General features: G+C 48.0%; 1 protein-coding gene across 1 annotated transcript in view; it reads right to left on the bottom strand.

Annotated features, from left to right (window-relative positions):
• VWA3A (von Willebrand factor A domain containing 3A) overlaps positions 1–24,636 on the bottom strand; it is a 2,090,411-nt gene that overhangs the window by 1,648,336 nt on the left and 417,439 nt on the right. The gene's annotated exons all lie outside the window — the stretch shown is intronic.

The raw sequence follows: 24,636 nt of genomic DNA, 5'->3' as shown, positions 1-24,636 counted from the left end.
CCCAAGGGGCCTTGCAATGCGGTCTGCTTGATTCACAGGGGACCATCACAGGGAAACTAACCATCCCACAATTCCTCTGTTTCTTGACCAACGCATAAAAATTATCAAGCGCCTACTTTATCCTCCTAGGTCTACAGAGTCTGCCTGGTACTGTCCCCTGAGCATGGTCATTTATACCCCTCCATATATCCCCGACCCTACCTCATGTCACTCCCGATGGTTGATGGGCTGGGTTGATAGAGGGGCGAGTGCTCTTAGCCTTCCCTTTACAACTCTTGATGGGAGTGGACTTATGAGGACTGTGACAAGCAAACTCCTCATGGCATTTATTTTCAATTAGGGGAGGGTAGTTTGTGGTGTCTAGCCAAATGCCACTGTCGACTAAAGAGGCAAATGGGCACCGAAGAAGAGATAAAAGGAGACTGGATTTTGGGTTCCCCTTAATTTGCATGCACGTGTCGTTATTGGTGTTCTGGGATCCTTTCAATTCATGAATGGGTTATCCGCACCAGCTAACCTTAATTTGAGTTTGTTAGTGCGTCTTCCTCTCATTCTTGTCTGTGTTATGTAAGGGAGGCATGGTATCACAAGTATGACACTGACGAGTTACACGTTTCAAAACCTTTATCATCTACCATCAAATAATAAAGAACACAGTCCTAGTCAGTCTTTGTCAAATCAAAATGAGCTATACTAACAACAACTAATGCCTGCTTCTGCACCAAAGTCTCTTCACTATTCAAAGTCTCTTATTTCAGAGGGCCTGATATGACAAACACACATTCAAAGTTCCTTTCTCTTCAGTATTCTCATATGCACAACTTCTCTGGTGATTCACTGTTCACCCCGGGTCCCCTTCCGCTGGGCCCAGAAACACTTTTACATAAAACCTTCAATTGGTCTCGGGCCAAATTTATTTAATTTTCCAAACTTTCTTTTCTATATCAAAACTGAGGACTTTCGACTGTGTGCAGGATTTTGCTTGACCCGTGGCAGGACCACTTCGATTCACAATTCTTTGTTCTCTACTTAATATGTCCCTTTTAACTTTCACTTCTGCCACTTCGAGGCTGAACACCTTACAGGACCTTCAATTGAGCACCTATGCAGCGCTTGTCCACTCTGTCAAAGGTATCGTATCAATGTCTCTTTAAAGTTCAAACACTCATCAGCAGTTCAACTTTACTTGCGTATTTTATCACCTGCGTTTTAACAATGTTCGTTCTAGCGCTCGCCATACAATGTTGCAGCTTGCAACCTTGGCTCCAACACAGACCGGTCTTATATCAGTCTCTCCAAGTCACCGGCTGTGTTGATTTCACAGACCCTGCTTTGTTCTTCTAGCCAAGGACGGTAACACGACAACTGCTGCTTCTCTCCGCACTCATTAGTGATGCAGGAGGGCCGCTGGTATCTCTGACACACAATACAGGATTCTTCAGCCTCGTTTCCTGGTTTTATGCTTTCTAATCTCGAGGGCTCTTCAAAGTAACAGTTTCTTGCTGGAAAGGTCAAGGGAACATCCCTCCTTGCGATCCCCTTCTGTTTTGCAGTCTTTCTTCTCTCGTTCAGCTGCCGTCTCGAAACTGCTGTTCCCTCGTCTGCTTTGCCTCGCTCAGAGTGTGGTTTCGTGCTCCGCCTTTTATCCATGTGGGGAAGCTTAATGGAAGTCATGTGTGATTGATGGTCAGTAATTGCCTGATCTCACCTGACCATTGTATTGGGACACGTCTGGTATACTGCTCGGGTGTTAATCTGTTTTCACCCAGAGCAGGCTGTCGGTGTGAAAGTGTATGTGCAGGATAGGGGGTTGTGGGATAGAGTTCCTACGTATCCTATCTGATATGATGGGGTAAAGGTGATACAGGAAAGAGGGCTGGCGCTTCTCACCATCTGGTGTCCCACACCCACTACCCAAAGACCCCTCACCCAGGTGATCCTCCCGCACTGGTCCACCCCCAGAGTCTGGATACAAAGGCGATGGCTGTGCCCTTGCCACCTGAGAGAGAGATCTGCAAGGACTAGTGGGTGCGACACCTTCTGGTTTCTCACACGAGTCAGCTCTCCTCCCCACATTGGACAGCACAGAGAAAGGCGGCCCCCGTAGACAGGAGGACACACTCTGGGTCAGTTTATCAAAATAAAGGCAGTTCAAAACGTGGGTCGAGGCCCACCTGGCCTTCCACGTTAAAGTCACTTATTCCAGCGTCCCAAAAGTTCTTTCACAGTTCAACAAAAAGATCACGTAGGTCTCCGTCAGCCGGCTCGGACTTCGCAATCACAGCACTTGCAGGGTTCCCTTCCCCAAGCATAATGCACATTCATTAGGGGTTTTCTTCCCCTAACTTATCACCCTTCTGGTCTCCCTCAGTCGGGCTTGGACCTTTAACTGATGTCGAAGACTTTCAAATGTGCGAGGCTTTTACCATAAACTTCTGCAGGACCATTTACACTTTCTCTTCTGCTCACATTCTTATGTTATTTGCCCCAGTGTCTCTTGGTAGTTCAATATCATGAGCACAAAAGTTCAAAAAAATCTTTCTCTTCAAGCATTCACCTTTACACTTCCCCTTTAGCCAGGGTTAATCTTGACCATTGCGCATTTCAGAGTGTGTTCACTTTGCTGATTTATAAGACACGCATTAATTACCGTAATTGCATTTCTGATGGATGTATCTGCTTAAATTCACATGCTGTGCATATAGTCTGACATCTAGTGGTTATTGCATCTTTCTTTCGAGGATCCAAAGGGGACGTCGACATGGGTGTGCCTGTAACACTAACCCTAATGTGACGTGTACCCAAAATCCTGCACGCTTCGAGGTCCCTCCGATTGTATTTTTTCTGCTGTGAGGGAGCCTTATGATTATCATGAGTGAGTACAGAGAGAGAGAGGTGTAAGATGTCTATGTTACTTCTACTCCAAGAGGGGAGGAACGGTGGGCGTATGTGAATCTAAGCAGATACAACCATCAGAAATGCTGTTACGGTAAGTAATGCATGTCTTCTGATGTTTATTAATCTGCTTGGAATCACATGCTGTGCATAGACTAGCGAGCAGTACATAGAGATGGTGGTGGGATGTGTGAAGGAGCAGTAGCGGAAAGATGTCTTAGCACAGATTGTCCCAGCTGAGAGTCAGACCTAGAGAGTGTATCTAGGCAGTAGTGTTGTGTAAAGGTGTGTACAGAACTCCAGGTTGCTGCTTTACAAATGAACTCAAGAGGAATATTTTTAATGAATGCTATGGAAGCCCCAGTATAGAATAGACTGTGCTCTAGGCTTGCAGGGCAGATCTCTCTTGGCAAGAGTGTAGCACAGTGTGATACAGTTTACGATCCACTTTGAAATGGCTGATTTAGAGACAGGGTCCCCTCCTCTATCAGATGCCACTGAAACGAAATACTGGTTTGTCTTTCTCAGTGGTTTTGCTTTCTCCAACTAATAGATCACCGCTCTCCACACATCAAGAGTGTGGAGGCTTCTTTCTACCATGTTAGTGGGGTTCTATTGATTGGTTCACATGGAACTTTGAAATAAATGTAGGTGCAAACCATGGGTGAGTGCGCAGGACCACCTTATCCTTGTGAATTGTGACAAATGGGTCTTGAATTAAAAGGGCATACAGTTCACTAACTCTCCTTATTGATGCAACTGCCACCAGGAAGTCAGTCTTGTAAGTGAGTGGTTTAAGGCAAGCCTTATGCATAGGTTCAAAGGGAGGTCCCATTAGTCTAGTCAGTGCAACATTCAGGTCCCATCCAGTAGCTGGGTTCGAGATAGGGGGATGAAGTCTTTTAACCCCTTCCATAAAAGCCTTGATCCCTGGAATTTTCAACCACAAAACATTTTCTGGGACGTGGTGTAAGCTGAAAGTGCAGCTAAGTGGACCTTTAAGGAATTAAAAACCAGGCCTGAATCTAGTAGGTGAGTCAGGTACAGGACAATATGTGTTGGTGAGCAGTGAGCAGTCAATAGGATTGATGCTCTTAGTATTGCATCAGATGAGGAAGCTTTTCAATTTGTTAGAGTAGCAATGTCTGGCGTTAGGTTTTCGTGCTTCTCTAAGTATGTCCATGCATCTTTGAGGAAGTGGAGGTATCCGAACTCAATGACCTCAGGAGCCAGGCTGCTAAATTGAGAGTTTGCGGGCATGAATGAAGTGTCTCCCCCCTGTCTTGTGACAGCATATCGTACGGGCATGGCAGCTTCCTCGCAGGTGAGACTGATTTTGCCATCGGATGAGAGAACCAGGGTTGGCAGGGCCACCAGAATCATCGTGACTGGTTCCTGGTGCATCCTGAGCACTATCTTGTTGAGTAGGGGAGTCGGGGGGGAGGGGGAGCGTAGACACATTTCTCTGACCATGTTATCCAGAGACTGTTCCCCTTGGAGCAGTTCTGCAGGTACCTGGAGGTGTAATCTGGGCATTGTGCATTCTCCAGAGTTGCGAACAAGTCGATCTATGGGAAGTCCCAGTCTGCGAAGACGTTGAGAACAATGTCTTTGTGTAATTGCCATTCGTACTCTACGGGTAGCGGGAAGTCTCTACTGAGCGCGTCTACCAGAAGATTGAGATCCCCTGGAACATGTTGTGACAAGAGGAACATCTTGTGTTCGAGAGACCATTTGCAGATGTTCTGTGACAGTTTGGATAGCCCTGGAGAGTGTGTGCCCCCTTGCTTGTTCAGGCGATACATGGCCGTGGTACTGTCTGTGAGGACTAGGACTGTCTTTTCCTGGAGGTGTGCTTGAAAGGACTTCAGGGCTTTGAACACTGCTAGCAGTTCCAACAGGTTTATGTGGTTGGATGCTACTGTAGGGGACCAAAGGCTGTGTGCCGTCTGACGAAGGAGGTGAGCCTCCAACCCTGTCAGATGCGCCCGTGGTGAGAGTGGCTTCTACTGCAAAGGTGGTGAAGGTCTTCATCTGCAAGAGGTTTTCCCTTAACCACCACTGAAGAGAGAGAACGAGGGCTGCTAGGACAAACACTAGATCGTCCCATTGTCTGCTGGCCGGACACCATTGGCTCAAGAGTCAATCTTGCATGGGGCGCATGCGCAAATGTGCATGTGGGACTAAATAAATGCAGGATGCCATCATCCCTAACAGTCACATGGCTTTGCGTACGGTCACTTTGCGATTGGCTACATAGTGAGGGAACTGGAACAGCAGCCTTGTTGGGGGAGAAGATGGGTCGTCTTTGGTCCGAATTAGAGCCCCCAGAAATTGCTCGACTTGGCTGGGGTCTAGGCTGGACTTTTTCTCGTTGATCGAGAATCCCAGACTGAAGAGGAGATCTACTGTCTTCTGGGTATTTGATAGGCATGTTCCGGACAAATCCCCTGTTATTAGCCAATCATCGAGTTAAGGATAGACTGGAATTGAATGCCTGCGCAGGTGAGCTGCTACTACCGCCAGTACCTTCGTAAACACCCTTGGGGCTGAGGCAATGCCGAAGGGGGAACCTTGAACTCAATTCTCAATCTTAGGTACTTTCTGTGCGCTGGCAACATTGAAATATGAAGTATGCATATTTCATATCTAGTCTTGCCATGTAATCCCCCAGCGTCAGAGGGATTACTTCCTGCAATGTTGTCATTCTGAACTTGTGTAGCTTGACAAATGTTTTCACTGGGCAAAGTCTACCACAGGGTGCATGGTTAGATCCTTTTTGGGTACAAGGAAGTACACCCTACCAAATACCCTGGTTTACCTGATGAATGGGGACGACTTCTGTGGGACCCTTTTCTTTAAGGATCTGCACCTCTTCCAGCAGAATCTGTAGGTGTATTGGCGATAGGCGTCTGTCTTGGTGGACGGTATCTAGGTGGCCGGTGGAACTCGATACAATAACCGTGGGCAACATCATTGAGCAACCACTGGTCTGAAGTGACCCCCTCCCATGTGTGAAGAAAAGATGTTAAACTTCCCGACCGGGGAGGCATATAGGGGGACCCGGACTGGTGAGTCACTTGGGAGCAATGGCCGGGGAGCCTCTTGGGGTGGAGTTTCTGCCCCTACCTTTGCCTCTTCGTTGGCCCCTCTGCTGGTATTGGCTGGTGCCAGCTTCGCCTTGTGCGGAGAACCATGGGGTACCTCCTGTGCCATACTGGTTGTGTGGAGATCGGAAAAAAGACTGGCCAAAAGGAACGGTAAGAGTTTCCTCCCCTTTGTTGATAAGGTCTAGCAGTGATCTGATTAAGAGACTTAAGAGTATCGTGCTCTTTCTTCGCCGTCTCCAAGGCATCATCCACAGTCTTGCCAAACAAATGTGTGTCTTTCACCGGTTTGTTTATTAAGGAGGCCTGCTTCTCCGGCTTAAGCCCAGAGTTCTTAAGCCAGACATACCTTTTGAAAAGAGTGCCTTGGACCAAAGTTCATCCCGCAGTCTCTGCTGCATCCAATGTATTTTTTAGGATGTTGTGGGTTACCCGTTTCCCTTCCGAGACAATCGCCAGTAGGCATGATCGCACCGGTTCACGGACTTCTTGGAGGCCTTCCTGAAGCAGGTTCCACTGCACATCACTATAACTCACAAGAAGTGTTGAATTATTAGCAATTCTTGTCGAATATGCTGCCGAAGTGGTGATGCGTTTGCCAAGCGCGTACACTTTTTTGCAGTCTTTGTCGGGGCGCTTCTGTAGTAGTTCGTGGCACCCCAGCCCTCTTCCTGGTGGTAGTGACAACCAGGGAGTCTGGAGTGGCATGCCCTCGGATGTACAATGGGTCCGAAGGAGAGGGGCGAAACTGTTTCTCCACTGAAGGATTGACAGCCCTTGTAAGGGAAGGGGACAGCAAAGAAGGTGTGAGGCGTTTGATGGAATTTAACAAGGGGATTGCCTGACCCGTGGGGGGGTTTCTCCTTCAGAATTTCAACAAAGTCCGTGTCTTGAACAGCCTCCTGCGTAGCAATTTGGAAATGGTGTGCAGCCCTCTTCAGGATTGCATTAAAAGCCATCTGATCGTCAATAGGTGATGCCTGCCTCTGTGGAGGCGAGGATGGAGGATCCAGACAAATGGGGTCTGGATCAGGAGTATGAGTAGGGGAAAGCCAAGGTGCTTCCTCTACAGGCTGATCTCACCCAAATCTGGCCACTGGTCAGGTGTGTCCTGGCCAAAAGGATTGTCTTCCTGGCCACAGAGATCCTCACAGACCTCTTCAGGTTCCGAGAACTCAAATTCTTCTTCCTGTGGAGTATGGCTTGAAAGCTTCTGCACCTTTGGTAAACTAGGGCAGGCATCTTCCTCCACAGGTCTCTTAGGGGTTATAAACCTTTCAGAAAAGTCTACAAACTGTGAAATATTGTCCATATAGCTCTCAAATCTCACTTTGGTCCACAGGGATGAACCAGAGGGATCGGGGGGGCAGCTCTCAAGGAGGACAGCGGTCCTTAGAAGAAAGGGAAAGTCGTAGAGAGGGGATGGGACCCTTCTGAATATTCCTCTCTGTGAGAGGGTGTGCTTCTTGGTCTATTCACCTCCAAAACAATAGCTGCAAGACTCTTGCGTTGCTCCGGTGGATGAGAGGGAGATTTTGACATGTCTGTAGGTGTCGTCGTGGTTTTCGGCTACGCCGAAACCTTTGGGGTGGACGCACTTTTAAACAGCGCATCAGCGCTCGTGTTTTTTTTTTTTTTAGAAGAGACGCTCTTATGGGTGGAATGCCCAGACGCATGGCAAGACAGATGCAGGGAGGGCAGCCGATCGTGATAATCAGTAAGGCACCGTCTCGGCAGGACTGTTGGAACCTGATGCTTCCTCAACGTATCCATCGAGGGAGCCCATGGGGTTGAATGTTTAGCCTTTTATGGTGCGGGTGTGCCCCTGTCGCTGGGTTGTGATCTCCCCATAGCAGTGCCAGCGGCCTGCCCATCGGTGCCGGAACGGGCAACTGGGAACCGTACGGTACTGTGGAAAGGTCTATGGCCTCCACATCAGAGCCATAGCTGCCGCTAGAATCCTCGCTGTCGGCAACGGTGCCTACGGGGGAACCACATTCAGCCTGCATCGCGTAGGCCACCCACCATTTTGTCTGCCTATCCTTTAGCATCTTTGGACGGAGAAGTTTGCAAGACTTGCAAGACTCCTCATCATGGTCGCAAGCTAAGCACCTATTGCACTTGCGATGGGTGTCCTTCCAAGGGTATTTTCCATTACAAGACGGACAACATTAAAAGGAGTCCTCTCCATAGCAGAGGTAAGGGGTGGCAGCCAGACCATAAAGGGAAAGAGGGGGAAAAGGAAATTCTCAGAGAATCAAACACCGGGCCCACTCTCCCCACTGTATAGGCCTGGCCGGAGGGCCGATGCCACGTGGTCAACAGCGTCGACCGATGCGCCAGTCGCCGAAAGCCTAGATGTCTTAGGCGAAGGGGTCCACAAAGCAGCCGTTGAAGATAAAAGTCGAAGACTAGGCGACCATTGGTCGTGGGACAAAAATTATGAATTTGCAATAAATCTCGAGCTCCGCATAAGGGGACCAACTAGTGGGGCAGAAAAAAACAATCTGAGGTACCTCGACGCGCGAGTGATTTTGGGTACACTACACATCACGTTAGGGATAGTGTTACAGGCACACCCATGTCGACGTCCCCTTTCGATCCTCGAAAGAAAGATGAAATACTCCCCAATAAACACTAGCTGTCTGAGTATTTGCACAGCAAGTGATTCTAAGCAGATTAACAAACATCAGAACAAAACATTTCACGTAGACTTTCGAGTGGGCTACGTCCTGTCGCCGTACCACTCCACTACTCTGTATCACTGGCTTCACAGTTATCAGCCACTTAAAAGTTAATCACTGGTTAGCTTTCTTTCGCATCTCATCAGCATGTGTGCAACCTTCCCTTGTGAAAATACACTGTTGTGGCTTAAATCTTTACTTGACACAAACCGGCCTTTCCTATCTTTCACCAACTCACTGGTTGTGTGCGTTCCTTTCTTGTTTCTGCAGCTTTGATTCACGACTCAAGGTTAATACCACAGGCTTGGCCTCGCCTCCCCAACTGTGTCGTTCACCCAGTGGGTCGTTGGCATCCTTGAAACACAATGCAGGTTTTTTCTTCTTTGCAATTTGGCTTTCTCTGCATCTCCTTAACGGCTTCCCGGAGGCAACGTCCTCTTGTAGGGATCTTCAAGGTTTCCCTACTGTTTGCACTAGTCCCTCGATTGATCATCCTGCTCCAGTAGGTTCGCCTTCGCCCTGGAAGTTCTGCTCCATCTCATTTTCCCCTTTGCTCAGAATGTGGCTTTATGTTCCACCTTTTATCCATGTGGGGAGAGCTAATGGGCATCAGATGTATGTGATTAAAGTCAAGTGCCTGACTTTGCCCGAGGGCCGCCTTATCTCAGTCCAGGAAAGCCATCTTTTCTTGGGCCAGAGCTTCCGCCTTCTCCCGGGCAAGGCCGCCTGCCTTCCCCCGGCCCAGGGCATCCGCCTTCTCCCGGGCCATTGCATCAGTTTAATCTCTCTCTTCCTTCTTGCCATTTCTGTAGGCTAGAATTGAGCACTTATGGGTTCCGTTATCAGGACACTGCATCCATACCTTTCCAAGTGCACATTCTCAGATTCTGCTGGAGGGCTCTACATGGGGAATATCACGGGGTGGGGCTGGACAGCTGAGCCTCCTGTCTCCCTGGAGCATAACACTGAACATGGGCCGGTGAAGTAGTCACAACTCGACGCCAGCATAGCATTCCCATGAGCACTGCCCAGGCTCAGCCCGAGACCCTTCCTTGAGCTCTTCTTGGAACTGGGTTTTGAACCAAGTTTTTTCTTCTTGTGGGTATCCTCTGACTGAACATTTATAGGGTTTCTCAACAGACTGGGTGGTTCTCCCTGGCTGAGTCCCCTTTTGCTCTCAGGCTCTCACAATTTATTTTTGAGCTTAACATTCCAGGTCTTCCTTAATTTACTTCTACTTATATATCCTCCATCTCTAGACAGAGGCTACCCTGTCAAAAACCTCTAGGGCCAAGGTCTATAGTGTTTGTCTCTCTCGATGGTGGCACATAGGGGAAGGGTGGACATCGTGTCTAGTCAGTGAACTTCTTGGAGTTTAACACAGGGTTCTTTTGTTGGCCAGTCCACACACTCTTCCCTTTTTGTAAGGTCAGTCTTCATGTCTGCTGCACTCTGGCTGGGTTGGCAGCTTTCTTCACTGTAAGGGGCAGTCTCTTTTGTAAGCCACCTATCTTCATCTTAGGGTTCTCTTTTCTGAGTCAGTTGGTGTGGGCCGTCCCACTACAGACCAGAAGGTTTTCCAGAATATATCACCTGGATTTTTTTCTGAGGGAGTGGAGTGCATATGGCTCTATTTTTCTCGGGATGACTGCTTAGACTTGTCCTTCAGCGTTCCACTTCTGACACCACATGTGCCCAGTCCATAGGTCAACTATCACGGTGCTCCAGAACTTGGAGCAGGCACAGAACTACAATTCAAGGTTTTTTAATCATAAAAATGCTTAGAAGAAAAATCTAATATGCCACAATGCTTGTAAAATGCCAGCCAGAAGGTGTCAGTATGGTATTCTGAATGCACCCCATTTCTTTAAAATGTAGTTCTAGCATTTATTTAAGGACTTAGACTAATCCAAGTGAATTTGCCTTCTTTAACTTGGAGATTGCGTCTTTGATTTTCACAAGGCAAAAAAATAAACATTCACAGGGATCTACTATTTGTTGAATCTAAAATAAAAGCATGTCAAACAATATAGATTCTTTTTCCATTTACGGTAAACAAGTTTATGTCACAGATTTAGACAGACTCAATTAGTAGATGTTCCACAATTTAAGGTGATATTGGCAATGCCTTGACTAACATTAGACAATTCTACAAGTGACATGGCGACATGTTCACTCGTTTTTGGTTCTACAGTTTCCACCAAGTCTTGCTTGAGAGAAGGAGTAGAAACTATGGTAGGAAAGAATCCCTGTATAGGGTTGTGGCTAGTGGTTGGATTAAGTTTTGGTTACCAGGAAGGTGTGGTGATGTGGGACAGGGCAGAGACCTGTCCTTGTCAAGAAGGGATGGTGACCCTGCCCAGCCTGGGGTGGGAGGCCCAGCAGGGTTGCCAGACCCAGTCCTGTCCTTTCTACCTGCACCTGCATGTTTCAATTGGACTGCCACTTCTTCTTGCCCTATCTGCCTGTGCTGCACTCTGCTGGCCAGTTGCTGCCTTGTCTCATAGGACTACCAGATCCAGCATGCACAACAATGGAGGCAGACCTCCAGATAAGTGTCATACTAGGCCTATTTAATCTTTCTATGCGTACCATTTATTCACCAGTTGAGAGCAGAGATCACAGCAAAGGGCAGGTGACTTGACAGACACCAGAATCCATACTTTAATTCTTATCTGCATGGATGAAACTGCAGGCCATGATGAAGGAGTGGTCAAGACATGTTTCTCTTCGCCTGTTGGAGCACACAGTGAGATGAGAAATGTTTTCTTTCTTTTCAACTGCTGCTGTGTTTTGTGTCTGGACAGGGGCATTTTGCATGCCTATTCATTTTCCTACCATTTTATGTTCGTTGCAGTAATAAGATGGGAAACTTAGTTACAATTGGGAAGTATATTTGTAACAAACAAATTATGCTTTTTTCAGTGAATGCATGCTTGTATTTTTCGGACTATCTGTGTTGTGTACATTTATGATAAAGTTGCATCTTTGTGGTGTGTTCAGAACAGTAATGTGTAGGAGAACTTTTTCCACAAATGTATAATTTGTTCAAAGCCAAATATCTTTGCTACACAAGGATATTTATTATTTGTTCTATTCATTTTTAAGTTAAGTAATGTTCTGGTTGCCTGTCGCATACTATTTATACTCTTGCTGAGGTAAATAAGTTTTACTCTTTCATTTTGTTAAAACAGTGTGTAAAATACTCACCATATTAAAACCTTACCTTGAGCACGGATTAGTATTCAATGTACCTTAACTTGGAGTCAATGTGGAAAATTGTACTATAAATGCTCAGCAGCACAGCAGGGCCCTTTCTCAATGGCGATTGTCATTAAACCAACAACAGGGGCCACAGCCACATCCTTCTTCAAATATTCAAGACTACACTTAAAACATTCAAAACCGGACTCTCCATTCAGTGCAAGCGAGATTACAAGACACCAATGAAATGGTTGCATTTAAAATGAAATAGCAACTCAGCAAAATCTGTCCCTGTAGGGGAAATCAAGATGGGTATTTACATTTGTATGTAGCGCTTCATGCAGGATTCATCCAACTCCTAAGCAGTGTGAATATTATTACCTCAGTCGATAGTTTAGTGACCTCTGAAGGATGTAGGGCTTGCTCAGGCCAGCCAACATTTAACCATGAGACGAGATGTAGATTTTAGCATTCAGCACTTGCTTCTCTGTGCTATCACATTACAACACTGGGAAGGAGTTGGATATCACATGTGTATGTTACAGGTGCGGTAAAACAAGAACACCACATTTCCTATCCTGTGCTTTGAGGGCAGCAACAACGGGAATAAGAATATGCAGTATAAAACCTTCAAAATGCGAACCCAACTCGCATTCCAGCACCCCAGCCTTCTCTAATGATGTTCACCCTATGCCTCTGTGCTTACAAGCCCAAAAAATCAGGACCGCAATGTTCAGTGATAGCAGCTCACGACTAGCAAAGAAAGGAATTCTGGTTAAGTAATTTCAACTGCAGCTTCCCATGATCCTCCCGATCTACAGTGCCTTTTTGAAAAAGACAGGAATAATGATAAGCACATATTGGAGAATTATGCTTCATATGCTCGTTTGTCGCACCTGCTTGTGCTGAATGTCCGAAATTATTGGTGTTATCTTATTGGGCATTTGTATGGGGCCTTTCACCATTGGATGATCTCAATGCACTGTGGATTGGACGCCCTCTGGGACTGTAGTCCAGGTCAGTGGAGAAAGTAGGGTGGTAAGTAGTGCGTGTGTGCACTCAGTATGTGTGCAGCTAGACAGAATTTTGTGGGGTTTAGGTGGAAATGCTCTAAAAAAGCATGACCAAAAGTTCGAAAAATGCTACCACCAAAGGATCGAACACCGAAAGTTCGATCCTTTGGTGGTAGCATTTAATATAAACGGGGGCTGCGGGGTTGTCCCCCGCATTGCCCCGCTCACTATACTTTATGGTATAGTGAGCGGGGGCTGCGGGACACCCCCGCAGCCTTCTGTTAAAAAAATAAAAGAGAAGAAAAGGACCCTGCAGCCAAATCACTGGGATTCATTTTGTGGTGGGTAGCTGTATTCTTTTTTATTTTTTTATTTTTTTTATTGGCATTTATGCACGACAATAACAGTAACTGTTGGAACCGAGTTTGTTGACATCATGATTGTCCAATTAACATTTAACTGTTGCCCTCCCTCCCCCCAATCCCCAATCAATAACCATGAACGGTGGTTTCTTGAGCTCAACAAATTAGTCCAGAACTATGGGTGATATGTTATAAATCCACGTCCCCTACTGGGGATGATGTTACCAGAGCTTGAATTCACAAATGGTGCATCCTCACACTGTCGGTTAGGCAGAATCCTGTGCCGTTTCCTTAGGTAGCACTACACAAGATTAGGACTACAGGTGAGAGCAATAAATCCCCTTTGGTATCAGCCTGTACCACAAAGATTTAGTTGGTAGCTGTGGCTGAGCAGTCAGACTTATCTCAAGAGGGAGACAAGCAGTATTCAGGGTTTACACAATAGGTCTACTGTACTATGGTACAAGGAAACACTGACCAAAGGTTTGTATTAAAAAGTAGTTATATATTTATTTTTATACACTTCTAAGAAAACACATTTATCACAGTCATCAAGCAAGTTAAAGTCAAGGAAAAATATACACACTCCCAAGTTAAATTGTAGACCAAGTGAACCAGAGTGAAAACTGAGCAAAACGGCACAGTGTAAACTACACACAAGGGATCCTCTACCAATTGCTCACAAGGGAGGGAAAGCACAAGTTATTTAGAAATAGCTACTTACACACCATAGCAACACTTACCATAAGTTTGTGAACCAGATTAAATCAGACAGTGCATTAGTATAGCATATACTTAAATGAAAACTGAGCAAAATGGCATTTCACAAGTTTTAGCGATGGGAAGAAAAAAGTAGTTCTAAGAAAGGGTTGCACCACACAGTTCGAATGGAGAATCAATCTCGAGAAGGCAGATCTAGCAAATGTAGCCAGAGTCAGTAGGCCTGTGCCAGAGTCAGTGGTACAGGGCAAGGGCCCAGGAGCAAAATGTTCTTGTACCTGCAGTCAAGTCTTTGGTTAACGATTTTGAAAAGGTGAATGCAGAGGGCGAAAAGACAATGTTAAGAGAGAGGGGCGGCCAACCCAACAGGTAGGTAAAGGATTTAAAACACCTTTAGTGCTACTGCGAAGAAAGGGCGCCCTGGCGGAAAAATGTACCTTAAAATGAAGAAGTGGCTCCTGCGGTGGCGGTTGTTCCTGGTACTTCCTGCAGTTCGGGTGATCCAGCAAAGGAAGAGAGGCTCTCGTCGTGGAGGAAGGTTCGAGTTACTGCACTACCCAGGGATGAAACCAGCTGTGGTGCTGCCCGATGAATAAAAGGTATGCTCCTTTAAATCGGAGTCCGGGTGGACTGGTGCCTGGCTATCCGGCCACCGAGTACTGGGTACTGGCAATTCGACCAAGGCAGGTCCGGGAAGGCGATTGGCAAACTGGTTGGCCCCACCAGCTCAAGGGAAGAAGGCTCTTGCAGATGAAGATCTTCTCTCGTCGTGTGGAGAAAACTGGTGAGACGCTGCAGCAGGGCTTCACCGGTGGTTCAGTCGTTGCAGATGTCTTTGTCTTCTCTCCTCTTCGGCTTCTTAGTTCCAGTGGCGCCATCTTGCTCTTCCAGTCCTCAGGACCCTGCTTTTATGCAAAAAGATCCCCATTTATACAGCCTAGCTGTCACTCACACAGTGGAGTGGTCATCTTGGCAGGAGACCCTCCAGCCTATCAGGATAGAGTGTGACATGGGTTGCTCAGGCAACCCTGTCCAGGGGTCCTACTCCCCCCTCCCACACAATGGACCCACCCCAGACTCAGTGGCGCCGAAAGGAGGGCTTCTTGGTGGTAGCCTGCCAAACAGACGAACAAAGGATCCCCGACCTGGGTTAGGAGTTTAGAGAAAGACACGAGAAAGAAGTTATATTAAAGTTCTGGCAAATAAAACCTACCGGAGCAAAGTTAATATTAAAATGAACCAACGGTATGTTAGAGGCTGTCAGAAAAAGTGGTAGCCTCGAACAATGGGAAAATCCCATAGGGAAATATTTGCGGCCGAATATTTATGGTAGTAACCACTGCCACCAGCCAGAAACTTTTGAGAGAGGTACTGTAGGGGACCCTCTCGAAAATTAACATAGGTGAAAAACTATTAACCCCTTCCAGTACCTCCATAGTAAGATGGGGTGTACTGGTTTAGTTCATAGGATTTGACTAGTAATGTCAATGGGGACTTTACATGCCCTGGGAGACGGTAGTCAGTCCCAGGGTATGGAGTCTATGTTTGGGGGTCGCTACCACACCCCTGTGTCACTGCACTGAGGGTGCTGTGTAACATGTGCATAAAGATGGTCCTATGGGGTTGAGAAAGATCCCGTAGGCATTAAACACAGAAATAGCCTAGAACACATAGCAAAAATGTCTAAGAGGGGGGGGGAAAAAAAAAAAGAGTCTCACTCTTAGCAGGTAAAAAGAAACAAACCCTTCAAATCCAGCAAAGCTGCTGGGGGACTCTATAGGTAAGGGAAATTAGCCATAGAATGAAAATTCTCCCTAACAGTGTCTCTAAATTTCACCACCTTGAGGTGGATGTTGCCCTCCCCCCCCCTCCTGCCTTCCCATCCCTCCCTCCCTCCCTCCCCCCGCCACACCACAACCGCCCCTCCCCGTTACCCACAGGACTGCTCATTCCTTCAATGCACTTCCCATCCCCATTTCTGTCTCACCACGGCCCACGCTGCTTGGACGGTGCCTGGGTCATCATTCACCAGAGCGGTCAACTTATCCATGAGGAACATGTTTTTCACTTTGTTCTGCCATTTGGTGTCACTGGGTTCTTCTATTTCTGTGCCAGGGCTACCCTCCCGGCCCTTAGCATGGTTTCCCACATTCTGGGGCACCTGTGCATGTCCGAATCCTTTGGGGGGAGACCCAGTAGTATTGTTAATGGGTTTTGAGGGAGCCGTTCCCCCGTGACCTCTGCCATCAATCCCCTCAAATCTTCCCAGTACTTTTGTATTTGCAGACACTGCCACCACATGTGTCCCCTTGATCCGACCTGCCCACATCCCCTCAGACATTTCTGGGAAACCCCTGTGAATATTTTGGATAATTTAAGTGGGTCTCTATGCCATCCCTGGAGAATTTTAAAGGTTATGCTCCATGTCCGCCGTGAATAGATTCCCATGGAAAGCTATTTTGAAAACACTGTTCCATCTCCAGTCTCTGCGCTAGATTGCTGGTATTTATTATCTTGTACAATTTCGAGACCTTCCCTTTCCTTGAATTCATAGTGTCAAATACTTTTTCAAAGGGGGTCAGATATCTCTTGAGCTTTTGCCCCCATGTCTGGTTGGATAGAAGACCCCCTCAGCCTGATGTATTCGAATATTGAGATCATCCCTGGGCCCAGAGCCTCCACGCCTCCACCACTTCCTCATATGACAGGAATTCTCCCTCTCAGAACAGTTGACCCACTCTTTCCATACCTTTGTCTGACCAGGACTGTGCATTCCTGAATCCCCTGTTTCCCAGCCTAAACACGGGGCCCCATAGCGAGGCCTTTGGAGAGGGCCATGTCGACAGGTGTTCGGTTGGTACCCCTTCCCTCCACAGGCACCACTATACCCCCAGGGTTGGATGATTCATTATCTTGCTCGGGATGGCCTTTCGGGGGGGCCAGAGCAGGTCTCGAGGGTGGGTGTCCATGTCCTCCAAGTAAGTCCAATATATGCCTTTGTCATCTCTCATGGGCTCCAGGAGGACCCAGAGCTGTGCAGCACTAAAATAGTGGTGGAAGTCAGGCAGACAGAAGCCCCCTTCCTCCCTAGGGAGGGTGAAAGTAGTTCTCTTGGTCCTTGGGGTCTGGACAGTTTCTGGAGTTGCCTAAATATCCAGTCTGGAACTCTCCTGGGGAGGGGCGTAAAGAGATATAACAGTCTCTGTAATACATTAATCTTTACTGCGGTCATTTCTCCACACCAGGACAAAATCATGATACCTCATCGTTTGATATCCGTCTTGATCTCGGTCATTATAGGCTCGTAACTGGCCAATGCCAGCTTTGAGAGATCTCTAGTAAGGTGAATGCCCAGGTAGCGGTTTGAGACTTTGTTAACTCTAATCCCCAGGAACTGTCTAGGGGGTCCAAGGTTGGGTCTGGAGCACGAATGGAAAGTAACATGGATTTTGATCTATTAATTTTCAGCCATGAGAATACCCCAAAGGTTTCTATTAGGGAAAGGAGGGGTGGCAGCGACAGGTGTGGTTCCACTAAGTATCCCAAGATATCATCTGCAAACAGAGTTTGAATTCCACCTGACCTCTTTGAATTCCCCGAATTCCTGGGTGTGTTCTCACTGCTATAGCCAGGGGTTCCGTTGTAAGGGAATATATCAAGGGGGACAGTGGACATCCCTGTATTGTACCCTGTGAGAGATTAAAGGAGGCCGTAAACTCTGTTTACTTGCACTTCAGCTGTGGGGGCCCTATACAGCGCAGCTACCCACTTCTCATTTGTTCCCCAAATCCCATCTTCTGAGTAGCATTACGTACCTCCATTCCACTCTATCAAATGCTTTCTCCGAATCGAGGGAGAGCAAACTCGAATCTAGGTTAGACATCTGAGCATAGTGGTTCAGGTTTATAGTTTTCAGGATGTTGTCTGAGCCCTGGCGTCCTCTTATGAACCCCACCGGGTCTCCGTGGACCAGTGACGGCATGATCCCCTCCATCCATTTACCTAGTACCTTTGGCTAGGATCTTGACATCAGTATTACGCAACGATATCGGTCTATAGGAGGAGCATTCAGTTGGGTCTTTTCCTTCCTTAGGTAGTACCGCTATGATGGCTCCCATCGTTGTTTCGGGTAGGATATCCCCCGAGAGGACTGCATTAAACACTTTGTTAGGTGGGGGGCCAGTGTGGACCGAAATGTTTCATAAAATGTCATTGAGAACCCATCCTCCCCTGGCGTCGTACCTCCTTTCATACCGTTAATTACCTAAATTTGTTCCTTTTCCGATATTGGGGCCTCCAAGTTGTCAGCCGCCTACCTCGCTAGGCCTGGTGTCAGTGTTGTCTTGAGGAAGTCCTCAATTTGGGAGTCTTCACCCCCAAATTCAGACTCATAAAGCCTCTCGTAGTAATGCCGAAAAGGCATCGCCGATACGCGGGGTGTCGTGTCTCAGTGCCCCCGCATCGGTTTTCGTGGCTTTCACCATCCTGCTCTTCTGGGCCTCCCTCAGTTTCCATGCCAATATTTTATCTGCCCTGTCCCCCTTTTCATAATATTTTTTTTTAAGGAACTGGAGGCTCCTCTCCGTTGTATTCAGCAGAAGATCCTTCAGTTGGATCTTTTACTGGTCGAGTGCTGCTGCCTGGGCTGGGGTGATAGAGCTGCCCGGAGAGTGTCCGTGTGTGTGTGTGTCCGTGTGTGTGTGTGTCCGTGTGTGTGTGTGTGTCCGTGTGTGTGTCCGTGTGTGTGTCTGTGTGTGTGTGTCCGTGTGTGTGTGTGTCCGTGTGTGTGTCCGTGTGTGTGTGTGTGTGTCCGTGTGTCCGTGTGTCCGTGTGTCCGTGTGTGTGTGTGTGTGTGTGTGTCCCCATTATCATTCAATGCAAAATATTCCACAATGTTCTCTAGCACACTCTTAGCGGTAACCATATCTTTCAGTAGAGCATCGTTGCACTTCCACCTACCCTTCTGTTGTCGACCCCAGCCTCCCATCAGGGTGATCCTTACCAGGTCATGGTCGGACCAGGGGACTGGGTCTACCCTGTGGTCCGTCACGTGGGGAAGGAGGGTGCTGTCTATCAGGATATAGTCGATCCTTGAGAAGAATTTGTGTATCCTGGAATAGTATGTGTACAGGGGGGGGTAGGGGGTCTCCTGTGATCATGCTCGGGAGCATATCTTCCAGTCCCAGCTTATGGTTAATCTTACGGAAACTTTGTGAGGTGGAGTCATCGGCCACCTGGGAGGGGGAGGGACATTCCTTTCCTGTCTCTCGAGAGATCTAGTACCATGTTGAAGTCCCAACCGCCCTCCCAGAATTAGGCCTGACCTTCGTTTGGTCAATATATCGCTGCCAGAGTTAATTGGGTTCCCTGTAAACTACCTTTGATGAACAAATAGCAACCCTCTGGATCTTTCTGCGAGGCCTCCATTTTGAAACCCAGGTCTTAAGCCACAAAAATTGCCACGCCCCTCTTTTTGGATTTGTGTGAGGCATTAAAAATCTCCCCTATCCCTCTCCCTTGAATACTCAGCTCTTTCCCCCTTGCCCAGTGGGATTCTTGTAGGAAGATCAGGTCTAGTTTTCACCGGTCTAAATTCCCTGCTTATTAGGGATCTTTTAGTGGGAGAGTTCATTACTCTTGACATTCAGGGAGCCTATTTCCAGCATAGGTAAGTGATCAGTCATTTCTGGGTTTAAGGTTCTCACGGTCCATCATCCCTGGTTTTTCTCCCCATTCTATTTCCCATTGCCATCGTTCCACCATTGAGAACCACTGCTTGCTCGAAACCATTAATAAACTGTTTGCTCCCTCCTTCCTTCCCCCCTTCCCTCCTCCCTCCTGAGTGAAGCGTGACCCCAACTGCCCCCCCTCAAATCAATACACCCTGTGTCCCCTGCCCCCCTCCCCTGGTGCCCAGCCACGTAGTCTACCCATTCCTGGTGCTTGACTGGACCACCTTCGAGCACCTCTCAATGGATCGACCTCATATTTTGAACCCCCACATTCCCCCCCCACCCCTCTGGTCATTGTTTTCCTGTTTTTTCCCTTAGTAGAGGTTCTCCCCATACTTGCTGTTCGTTGGGGGACCTAGCTGTTGGGGAGAATTCTCCATAATGGCTAATTTCCCTTACCTACTGAGTCCCTCAGCAGCTTTGCTGGATTTCTGGGGTTTTTCTTTCACCTGGTAAGAGTGTGAGCCTTTTTGCCACTCTTACATGTGTTTTGCTGTGTGTGTTTGTACCATTTGTGTGATCTTGGGCTCTGGAGCCTCACCTACTCCATGGCCATCATTTTTTGTGTGTGTTACACAGCACCTTCAGTGCAGTGACACAGGGTTTTCTTTCAGACTTCCCACTGACTCCATTTTTCTGCGACTGACTACTGTCTCCCAGAAACATGTAAAGTTGCCATTACCTTTATGTAGTCTCTTTAAACCACAGACCCAGTACACCCCATCTTACATGGAGTATTGGAAAGGGTCAATTTTTATCCCTTTTGTCTGTTTCTCTTGGAGCACTGTTTCGCTCCCTTTTCATCAAGACTTGGCTGGTGGCAGTGGTAGCTACACTATTTTTCATACCACGGTTATCTTAAATAACCACGGTAATGTTTTAGGCTATTTTATTAGCCTCAAACATAAACCCGCTTGACCAAATATATTTTATTTTGGCTCCGGCTGGGTTTATTCGCCATTTCTTTTTGTAAAAGTCTTTCTTGTGTTTTACTCAGCGCGCCAAACCTGGTTTGGTCCCTTTGTTTGCCGTCTTTTTTCTCGGGCTTCTGCACAGAAGCCCTCCTTAAGGTGCCTGAAAGTCTGGGTAGGCAGGATGTGAGGGAGGGGTCTTGGGACCACAGCCATGGGTTCCCATGGTAACCCAAGTCGCACTCCTGTTTGATTGGCTGGGTGACTGTCCTTGCCAGGACAGCCACCCTGCTGTGTGATTGACAGCCAGGCTGTATGAATGGGGGAAAACTGCATAAAAACCAGGTCTCTGGGACTGGAAAGGCAGAGTCGCCAATGGAATGAAAGTACTGACGAGGAGTTGACAAGAGGACCCCTACAGCGACTGAACCACCCGGTGAAGCTCTGCTGCAGGTCCTAATCTTCAGAATCCGAAGACAAGAGAGGATCCTCCAGGAATCTTCTTCCTTTGAGCTGGTGGGACCAACCAGTTTGCCCAAACTTCAACCCAGGACCCCTCCTCTGGTCGAATTCGCTGTACAGAGCTACAGTGGGCCGGAGAGCCAGGAAGGTCGGACCCTGCTTTGGTTTTAAGGAGCGCACCTTTTATTTGTTGCTTTGCTCTGCTGCTGGTTTCTTCCCTGGGTAGTGCAGGACCCTCCAGTCTTCCTACTTTGTGTCAGTCCGACAGTCGCTTCAGGAACCGTGAGCCTGCAGGTACTACAAGGAACGTTCGCCTCAGCTACAGCTCCCTCTCTGTTTTAAGGTACTGTGCAAACCTGGTTGTTCATTTCGTCCAGCCGCGGGGAAAGTGTGTGAAATCTTTCTCCAATCCGAGGGCTTGTCCTTCTCTTCTCTTTGAACTAACTTTTCTGCTGACCAACGCCGTCTGGAACTCGTGGCACAAACTTTACCACAAACTACCCTTAACTGTGTGATCTTGAGCAAAAGACTTTTGACCTAGTAACTTTGGCCCTAAGCCTTTTTTACCTGATTCTATCAATGTAGTTCCTCTTGCTCAATTGCCCCGAGTACGTACTTGTTGATGTGGTTCAATTTCTATTAACTTTGTCTTTCCCTCCCTTTTAAATTGCTGGAGTGCCATTTTGCTTCCACTTCATTTTCTGAGCTTAACTTGTCTGGAACTTATTGGGAGTGGTGTGGTGTATTAAGAGTGTGATTTTTAAACTGCTTTAACTTAGTGAAATGTTATACAACTGAAGAGTAAAATAAATGTATATTCTTTTACTTGAAAACCTTGAGTCCGTGTTTGTTTGAATCATAGTAATTGCTGTCCTTTGTGCAACTATTTGATACTGCTCACTTACTCTTGAGATAAGTCTGTCCGCTCAGCCATCGCTACCACTTTAACTGTGTAGTACAGGCTTGTACCAAAGATGAATGTGTACTGTCACTTGTAGTCTTAATTGTGCGTGGTGTTCCCAAAGGGTACTGCATATAATTCTGCCTAACACTAGCCCCCTTCTGGTCTGAGTCCTCAAGTCCGCTTCCTCGGCCCCTGTGGGGTTTCCTGTCATCCACTGGAACCTCTCGAGCCCTCGTCGCGGGGAGCAGGAGGTGTTCAGCTTCTTAAATTTTCTAGCGCCCAGAACTCTTCTCCTATCTCTTCGGTTTCCTCTCCCTTCCGTTGCCCCCGCTGCCTCCCCCGTGGGTGGTCTCTGGTCGCTGTCGGCTACCACATTCCCGGATCGCACCTCTGATGTCATCCTCTGTTACCAGGCACGATCGCTGCCCCATGTACTCGAACGAGAGGGGAAAGGGATAGCCTCACCAGTATCGAATCCCCTTCCCTTTTAGGCATTGCGTTAGAGGGCGGCATAGTCTCCGGCTGGCCAGCGTGAAGGCGGAGAGGTCTTGGAAAATAGATATTTGTGCGTTATTGTAAGTGATGTTGCTGGCTTTCCTGGCTTCGTCCAAGATTTTCGTCTTCTCTGCATAATAGTGGAAACGCACCAGGATGGAGCGGGGGCTTCCAGCCCTGCCCTGTGCTCTATGTGCGCTCCGTTCCCAAACAAAAGGCGAACCACGTCCTTGACCACATGACATAAGGTCTCTCTCCGTCTCACCATCCATTTCCAGAATGCCAAAAAATCAGAGGTTCTTCCTTCCTTCCCTGTTCTCAAAGTCATCCATCCAAAAGGAATCTCTCCATCTTTCCTCTCCAGCGCCGCCAGTCTAGTGTCCATTTGCGCTTCAATGATTGCCGAAGATGATTGGTTGGATTCCAACTGTTGTAGCCTGTCCTCCACTCTGTCCACCCTCTGATCCCTTTTCTCACATTTTTTGGCTTATGTCAGATCGCATGTCCCTTATTTCCTGCAGCACGGCTGCAAAGACCTTTTCCATGGTTGTGGTGTCCTTCATGGGTTTCTCGGCTTGTTCCATCCTATCATCCGTGGTCAAGTCCCCTTGAGGCCTCGTCACCTCTCGTAATCGGAATTCCTGGAGGGTCTCCTTCCAGTTCATACGGCTCCAGTTTGGCAATTCCCTGAGTGTTGGGTGTCTGAACACTGAACGGGCTGGGCGGGATGATCCCCATCACTCGTCAGGCCACCAGAGTCAGTCTGTGTCACAACACTCACCCTGAAGATAATTCCCATTGCGAAGTAGGGACTATCAAGGTAGGCACACGCCCCAGTGCTGGAACCTGGGGGTCCTCACCTTGAATAAGGGATCACGATGGAGTCTGAGGCCCTATTGCGGTAACTTAGTTCACAAATTGGTGTTCCCGAGACCTTTCTTGGCTATGAGGGTTTCCCTTTTTGCCGGAACTGGTCCTGATCCCCTGGCCTCCACAAATTTGGTCAGTGACCCTGTCCGTGGGCACTTCCACAATCCCTTTGGGGTGGGGCATTTCTCCTTTGCCACTCCCGATTCTGGTGTCCAGGGGCCAGGGTTAACCGATGTGTAATTAGGGTCCCCTTGGGCCTCTGTATCTCCTTGAAGTCCTGATTAACTTATGGGGGGAGAATATGGAGGTTTTGGGCCAGCTCTTCCATCAAAGGGGATGTCTCGTCATTTGATGATCCCGCTGTCAGGCTTGTTGTTCTTAGGAGGGCACACGCCCCAGGTTAATTCCTGGGAGCCACCACTATTATGGTAAGCAGGTTCAGGGGTCCCCGCCATCGATGATTGACCGGTTCCAGTGTTGCCCTGGCCTGTGTCCCGGGGGACCTCTTTATTTCTGACAACTCGTCCTCTCAAAAGCGCCTGTGGTCCACCCTGACTCTGGGTGGGGTGGTTGGGGGGGTTGGTTTATTACTTCCAACCCCCGTCCCAGTTCAGTGGCTATAGCCACTTGGCATGCCCTTCTCCCCTCCCCCCCATCTGCAGGGGGTATCGCTTTCTTGTAGGTGTGCTTCAATATATGTTCTGCAAGGTAGCACCCAGAGTTTGTGGGCCTCCCCTTACCCAGTTGAGCGAGCAAGTCTGTTTGGCCCTAGAGCGGCCCGTGTCAGCTGGAAGCGGTGGATTATCGGAGTGGGGAGGGGGATTAGCTGACGTGCATATCCCTGTAATCGCCACTACTGTGCTCCAGGTCTATGTGGCTTTTTGTGGGGGCTCCTCAGATCTTTCTCAGCGTCGCCGTAGCATGTGAGAGACCCTATTTGGGTCTGCTTTAACTGTAGGCGATGTTACTCTTGTGCTGGGTGCCCAACGTACTTGTGACTCTGACCTGATGAAAAGGGCTGGCGGCCAGACTAACACGTGCCTATACCTGTCCCAAAGGTCAGACTGCAGCCCTAATCCCATATGCCTCTGCCACAGGGCAAGACTGTCACACAGTTGCAGTCCCCGGGGTCCCTGTCTGTGTGTACTGGGATCTGAGAGCAGGCCTCCTGCTCAGCTCTTCAACGTTCTTGCATTTGCGTGATATCACAGGGACACTCCAGTCCCTCCAGGCTCAGTCCCAGGCATCAATCCGCCTTTCCTCTCCTCACGTTCGTT

The sequence above is a fragment of the Ambystoma mexicanum genome, chromosome 2p (assembly GCF_040938575.1).
Source record: "Ambystoma mexicanum isolate Mex_15411 chromosome 2p, UKY_AmexF1_1, whole genome shotgun sequence".
In the NCBI taxonomy this organism is placed as follows: Eukaryota; Metazoa; Chordata; class Amphibia; order Caudata; family Ambystomatidae; genus Ambystoma; species Ambystoma mexicanum.
Note: the sequence above shows the minus strand (reverse complement) of the source record. Positions and strands in the feature narration are given on the sequence as shown.